We start from the raw sequence: 8356 nt of genomic DNA, 5'->3' as shown, positions 1-8356 counted from the left end.
GTTGTGGATAGGGATTTTCCTTGGGTCAAACCCTGGTTTAGGAATTAAAATTGAATTTAATAATATAAATTATAAAGTAAATTCTATAAGATATACCTCAAATATGAAATGGTTGATGAGAATATTAATGATGTAATGCTCTTTAGATATAATCACAAATGTTAGATGTAATAGAAATAAAAATACATGAACATGAAAGACCTAATCAAACACACATGCTTGCATGAAGATTGATGTGACTTTTCTCCTTGATACTTGAAGCATAAAATGTTGCCTATAAGCTTGATGATGAATGCTTGATAGATGTACAAATGATGGGGTATGATAGTGATGGAATCTTAGATCTAAATGAATTGATAGGATTCCCTTCTATAGGTTTTCCTAGGTAAATTATTTATTAGGCCAACTTCCAACGATCACATTGAGCCACGGGGACCAAAATCCATTAGGAAAGGGGAGAGCCCACACAAATTTGAATTGGGTCATGTTTAAGGTGGACTAGACAAGTGGGGCACCTTGGTCCAAATTAGGCCATGCCTTGGTCCTCCAAAAATAGGACCAAAAATTCAGCAATTGGGGGAGAACAACTCTAGGATGGGGCCCACTCAGTGGTGCAAATAAGTGATGTCAAATTTGGAGTAAGAAGGGCCAAAACAGTCCTAAGGGGCATCGAAATAGGACATGCTAAGGTAGGAGCACAAATGTAAGGTGTGATTTGAACTAGTTACAATTTATGACACTACACTAATTACTCTTACTTCTCAGATATACCCAGATACTCTATTACATTTATCTTTCTTATACATATATCTAGTAGATGGGACATGACCCATCTATCCAATCCCTATTCTAGATGATGTGTTTTTAGTCCCAAGCTTCACAAGTTCTTTGTGATGAAGTATGGTAGGTTTTCTATTGACTTTGCCTATCCTTACTCCTTTCTTGCCAACAACATTCCCCCTTTCAAAATATTGGCTTATCCTGAAGTCAAATCTATTATACAAGAAAAATATCTTTGTAGATCTCTTTTGTATTAGCAAAATTATTGTTCCACTGTATTTTGGCCTATTGTAGTTGTTGACTCTACACTTGAATCTATATGAGTATTCACTCTACCTCTAGAAGAAAAATGGAAATTAGATCTTCTAAGCTAATTGTTGAGCCTCTTGAAGGACTCCAATGATATATTCCAACCGCACACTTATTACTCCCCTTGTTGACATTTGTGCCTTAATTGATCTCATTGATCTTGGGTTTGTTGGAATTATACACATGTAGTGATTCAATTTCCACCCAATGTTTTTCATCCATATCCTAGAGAGCGTAATATGCAGTGTCTCTCTAAAGTATCTATATGTCAATTTAATCCAATAGCTATTACTATAGGCCATTGTAAACAAAACTATTAAAGGATGTTGATGTCGCCCTCTATAATATTATTTAGCATGTTAATATGAGATATTGGAGTGCAATGGGTGGTGGAACTTTTTTCTTTCCTTTTCATTCCTTGTTTTATGCAACCCTACCATTATTTGTTTCTAGATTGTCTTTTTCTATAGTTGTGTATCCTTTATGACCCCATCCACCAATATTTTTAATTTCACTACCAGTGGTTGAGAAGATTCCACTTGTAACTAAGGTAAGTTATCATGGATGTCTTTCACAATGTCTTCTAATTGATATGAATAATCCACACATTGGTTCAAAATATCCTCTTGTATCATTTGATGTAGTATGTCTCCCAATTGAAATTTGTGTAGGGGGGCATGCTACCTATGTCAACCTATGAGCCTACTAGTAAAAGTTGGAGTAGTTTCAATGATACAACTAGTTGAATATACCTTTTCCAAGCCAATAAATCTATAATGAGCTAAATTGATGATGTGGTAGAGGATGAGTGTGATTGTGATTATAGATAAAGAGGAGATGTCCCTAGTGGTAGATGTGTTGGAATCAATGAACACTGAGAGAGGTGGGGGGGGGAATCAGTGTTTTGTAATTTGAAAACTTATTTAGTTGATTCTTAATCCACCGGATGCACAAGAAAGAAAGCAAAGTGCAAAAACATAAAGTAAATATCCAAACAACCATAACACCTAGATTTTTATGTGGAAACCTGGAAAGGGAAAAACCATTGTGGGATTTGAACCCACAATATTATTATACTATGGTCAGAAGTATGATAATATTACAAAAGGGGAATGCACTTGTATTTAGGCACACTGCCTAGAACTCACTACTCAATTACAAGAGGGCTACAACCCGAAGGAAGGATCACTGCCTTATAGGCTATTACAATTGATTACAATAATGAGTGAGCTAAAATATAGAATCTAACTATGCCAAAATGTAGTTCCGGTTAGGCTCCGATTAAGTTCTGCAACTATTTAGTCTCTCTGCTCTAGTATCTTGCATTGTCATGCACCGGAGCACCAAAATATTCAATCACCCTCACCAACCTTCAAAAATTCGCTCATACATACTTCTCACATTCTTCTCATATAAGAACATGCTCAAATGAATTGACCTTATATATCTGCACCAAGAAAAAGAATCATTTACCATGTCGGCTTCCAAAAAATGCATAACACGCAACATGACACATGTATCACCAAGTCGGCTCAATCAGAACACAAATTCAAATGTGGACTAGAAAAAGATGATAATAAGCTTCCCATAAGTCAGCTCAATCACCTCGAACATGAAACCAATCACCAAAATCATCCCAACAAATCCACAACACACATTACAACAAAATAACTTTGCTCCAACTGAATTATCATATACCGGAGCTCTAAACTTGCTCATGAATCAACACCAGATATCATGATTAAGAAATAATCTATCTCAAACCTTGAATCAATTGCCTTGATGACTACAACAAAAATTGTATCACCAAAATATGGATATGCGCATTCCACCAGTTGCAGTGTTCCACCTTCCAACCTTATGAACAATATGACTTTCGGTAAACCAATTCTATGAACACTGAATGTGATTTGCAAATTGAGTTGCCATCAATGAAAACTCCTAAGAATATATCATGCACTAATCTTCACCAGAACAGTGTCTTGCCAACAATCTCCACCTTTGGTGTTAATGGCAACACTGTGAAAAATGAACTGTACACTCAAGATTGCACAACTTCAAAATTTCAAACTCACCAAGAATATACAAGCTCCCCCTGAGAATTAGCACCATTTTTCACTTTGTTGTCTCCCCCTTTGACAACAATGCCAAAGATAGTAATCCACCAAAATTGATATATAAAATTATGTACAGTTGCTCACAAAAATTTGAATGTTTACAAAAATTATTCTAAGGGACAACAAATGTTTACCCCATGCCTTCTTCAAGCTTGCCAAAATGCTGATCATTTCGCTAAAAAGGTAGGCATGCATTTTTACTCCTCTTATGTCCATCAAAATAGGCTTATTCAGTGCATCCTTAGCATCTTGCACGCTACTCATCAAAGAATCTATCTGTGGAGTGATAAGACTCCTTGCTTCACCTACTCTAGCCAAAACTCTTTCCCTTTCTTGATTTAGATTTTTAACCTTATCTAATATACTCAAAAATTGTGGTTCAAAATTGCTAGTCAAGAATAATTGAGGTGCGTATGACTATGATATGCTAGCAAGCTTCCCTTCACATTCTTTAATTTTCTTGTCAATGTCTATAGTGAACTTTGACAAAATTAGACATGACTTGTATATGTTACCACCTTTATAAAGTGCATCTTGAATACCTTTTAGTGCAGTAACTAAATTGACTCTATCATCTTAAATCATTTTCAAAAATTATTTTAATAGCATAGATTGAATTGATTTAAAATCTTAGTGTCTGATGCCTTCTCCAAGGACTCAAAATGAGAACCTACAACATTCAACAAACTCTTAAGCTTACCAAAGGGATCAAATGTATCCAGTTTGAAAGATGGCATAATTTTCTCCAACATATCTCACGCTATTGTTATCGATTCTCTATCTACAGAATAGGACTTAAGAAAGTCTAGTTGGCTTTTTCTTGTGCAAGATTTGCCAATTTTAGTGCTTGAATTGGAGATAAAGAGCTTAGATTGGTAGGCCCTTGACCAAAATCATTTGAATCAGTAGCCATTTATTTCCCTTTATCAGGTATAGTGTCTCTTGCCATTGTTACCCAAAATCTGATCTTCCTTCTTCTCTTCTTTCTCCTTTACTCCTTCATCTGCACTCACATCCTTATTACCATCTTTATCCTTATCCACATCAATTGTTTCCTCAACTGCCTTTTCTAAAATAACTTCAATTACTAGAGGATCCTGTACAACTTCACCAGAGATATCATTAGAACCATCAACATCATCAACTATGGTATTCACCCTGGGTTGCTCTTCTAGAACAATTTTCTCATAAGTTTGTTCTTTCTTCTTTTAAGAAATAGTTGCATGTACTTCCAAAATAGATGTATCCTAATATTGCTCTTCTGAATTCACATCAATTTTGTGATCTATCAAAAAATGTTCCAAAATTGTCTTTGTCTCTTTGGTTACCTCATCTATTTTGCTAAGCATAAGCTTATTTATGTTGGCCATTTGGTGGAATTGATTATGTGTTGCATTGATGTTTTGTCATTGATGCCAACACTAGCTATTTGGATGCTTTACCGACACCCTTCTAGTCCCAATAGGATGAGTGGTTTCTGGTTAACTTGGATCTGGTATGATTTGGTAGGCTCTGGTATAATCTCATGATGGAATCAACTTGTTCATGATACTTATACTCATATTTGGTTAGTTGGTTTTGGTCTGGAGATTGGATGCTATCCTTCTTGCTTAGAAGATTGGTTTCTAGTTCCGGTGACAGTTTCACTGGCAGAGCTTTTGATGGAGAACTTTGATGAATTGTATAAGTGGTATTTGTGCAGCTTCTCATAGAGTTTCAGGATGTTGTTGGTGATCATGTTTGAGACTTGGCAGTTGGAGATCATTGCATGTGGACTTATACTTGGTCCTGGTTGATCTAGGTTATGGACCGACTTTAATGTAATGTGTGGATAGGACCGATTGATACATTTATGGGATGTCTTATGTGTTGATATTACTTGTTTGGTCTAAGGCCGACATGGTTTATAATTATGTAATCAATTTATTATCTAGTGATAGACCTGATTGTTTATGGTCGAGGGTTTGTATATAGATGTAAGATCTCATTGTAGATCATCATGGTTATTATAAGAGGTCATGGTCAAGGAATGTAATGTGCGAATAATGTAATATCATTCAGGCAGAGAAGTTGGTCGATCATTGGAGATCAAATTGGGTTTATGTAAGATGATTTAGTCCTTTAGTATTGAGCTTAACTAGAATTGTACTCAGGCATAGGAGATGCTATCTTTTGTAGTTCAACACCTCTTCGGATTGTATTCTGGATTTATATGTAGTCAGTGAGGCTCCTTTTGTGATGAGCAGTGTGCTCTAGGCTTTTGGCCTTCCTGCAAGTGCAGGCCCCTCAATTGTAATTCAAATACTTACTACATAAGTATTATCTGACTGTAGGTAGGCTTCCCACCATGGTTTTTCCCTTTCCTAGGTTTTCCACGTACAAATCTTGGTGTTATGTGGATGGATTTTATTCTATGATTATTGTTTATGTTTAATTGGTTTATCTGCTATTCCAGTATTAATATTTTGAGTTCCGGTATTAAAGTTTAAATTGCTAATGGTTTCTATAATCTATGACAACTGATTCACCCCCCCGCCTCTCAGTTGTCTTCTGGTTATCTGAACTATCTAACAATAGGTATCAGAGATTTGGTCCTCTCTTTAGAAAGCTTAACCGCTTGACAAAGATCCTATGGCGACTAACAGTTCAAGTTCATCCTTTTCTTCTAGAGCTATCTTTCGAAGGGATATTCTGAGGCTTGATGGAACAAATTACACAGTATGGAATATTCAGATGGAGACTCATCTAAGATTTCTTGGCAAGGAGATTCGAGAGATCACAGAGAATGGTGTCACACCCTATAATCTAAGATCTGGCAATCCTCCTCCGGCAAACCTGGACAATGATCTTGAGAATGATTGTAGAGCAAGAGAAGCCCTCTTGTGTGCACTTTGTGATCAGCAAATAAGGGGATTAACCGACAAATCATTTGGAAAGGCTATATGGGATAAGTTAGAGACTCTTAATGAAGGTGACCCTACAATGAATATTGCTAAACTTGATGGTTACTGGGTGAGATATGAAAACCTAAAGATGGAAGAAGATGAAAGGATTTTTGCATTCATGGAAAGGGTAAATGAGATTGTTATGGGAATTCAATGTTGTGGTGGAACTCTGAGCAAAGATGAAATTATTTCTAAAGTCTGAAGAGCCCTACCACAGGCTTAAAATATGAAGGCTACTACTATTAATGAGTTGAGAACAATGGCTAATACATCTATCAACAAAGATAATTTGGTTGGGAAGCTATCTTCTTTTGAGCTTGAGGAATTTGGACCTTCTGGAGCTGTGAAGACTGAACTTGCTTTTCATGCATCTACATCTACAACTAGTAAGCAAGACTGGAAAGCTTTATATGCAAAGGAGTTAGAAGATATGAAAAGACAAGAAGATGAGTTTGAGAAACTTGAAGCACTATTTGCTAGAAGACTACCTTAAGGACCGATAGGAAATAAGTATGTAGGAAAAGCACCTTTTAAATGTTTTGCATGTAATAAGATTGGTCATTTTGCATCTAGACGTCCTAAAAGGAATTCAAGATTTGAAGAAAGAGTTAAAAGATCATTTAAGCCTAACCCTAGATATCATAACAAGTATAAATTTAAGAAAAAAGAGACAAATCATGCTACATAGCAGATGAGGAAGGTGTTACTGATTCAGATGATGAACCAGTAGAAGACTCTGCTAGTGGATTTGGAAATGGGAAGGAAAGGGTGTTCCTGGCTATCAAGGAAGATGATCTGACACTGGAAGAGAATGTACCTAAGGAGAAGGCACTTGCTGCTAAAATTGAAGACAAGGATGAGTGGGTAATTGACAATGGTTGTTCACATTATATGATTGGAGATAAAGGGAAGTTTCTATCTTTGCAAGAATTTTATGGTGGACTAGTTAGATTTGGAGATGACAAGGCATGTATGATAAAAAAAAAGAACTATATCATTGGATGGTAAGAACAATATTGACAATATTTATTATGTTGAAGGTTTGAGGCATAATCTTTTGAGTGTAGGACAATTGGTAGATAAGGGATTTCCATTATAGTTCAAGGATGGAAAATGCAAAATCATTAACAGATTTGTCTTGGAGATTGCAACTGGTACACAGGCAAAATGTAATATATTTCATTTGAAATCTGGTGAGAAGACATGTATGATTACATAGATTGATGTGAGTTGGCTATGGCATAAAAGGCTATGTCACATGAATTTTGATTTCTTTGTGAAGATCAATTCAACTAAGGCTATTAGGGGTATACCTAAGATTATGAAGCCCTATAATCTGGTATGTAAAGAATGTCAAATGGGTAAACAGGTCAGAACTTCTTTTAGGAGTATACAAGATAAATCAAATGATGTTCTTGATCTTATTCATACTGATTTGTGTGGCCCTTCTAGAGTTAAAAGTTTTCATGGTGATAGATATTTCATACTAATCATTGATGATTATTCTAGAATGATGTGGGTTACTTTTTTGAGAGAAAAATTTGAAGCATTTGAAAATTTTAAAATATTTAAGGCTAAAGTGGAAATTGAGATAGGATTGAAGATTAAATGTTTGAGATTAGATCATGGTGGAGAATTCAGATCTGGTGAGTTTAATAACTTTTGTGACAAGCATGGTATAAGAAGACAATATTCTGCTCCTCAGACACCTTAGCATAATGGAGTTGTGGAAAGGAAGAACACAACTATCTTGGATGCTGCTAGAACAATGATGATGGAAGCTCGTCTACCTTATATCTACTGGAGAGAAGCAATGAGTACAACGGTTTATACATTCAACATAGTACACATCAAAGGAGAAACCAATAATATGCCTTATGAATTATGGTTTGGCAATACACCTATAGTTAAGTATTTCATAATTTTTGGTAGTAAATGTTATATTAGGAGAGATGATACTATTGGAAAATTTGATCCTAGATGTGATGAAGGCATATTTCTTGGTTATTCTAACGAAAGTGAAGCATATAGATGTTATAACAAGAGATTGTGGAGAATTGTGGAGAGTGCTAATGTCTAAGTAGATGAGTTGAAAAAAGTCAAATCAGAGTTTATGAGAAGGAATCAGCAGTGGAAATGATTATATCTAAACTAGTAGCACCTTTACCAAAATAGAGAGTTGACCCAGTTACTCTAATAACATCA

The sequence above is a fragment of the Cryptomeria japonica genome, chromosome 2 (genome assembly GCF_030272615.1).
Source record: "Cryptomeria japonica chromosome 2, Sugi_1.0, whole genome shotgun sequence".
Lineage (NCBI taxonomy): Eukaryota > Viridiplantae > Streptophyta > Pinopsida > Cupressales > Cupressaceae > Cryptomeria > Cryptomeria japonica.
Note: the sequence above shows the minus strand (reverse complement) of the source record.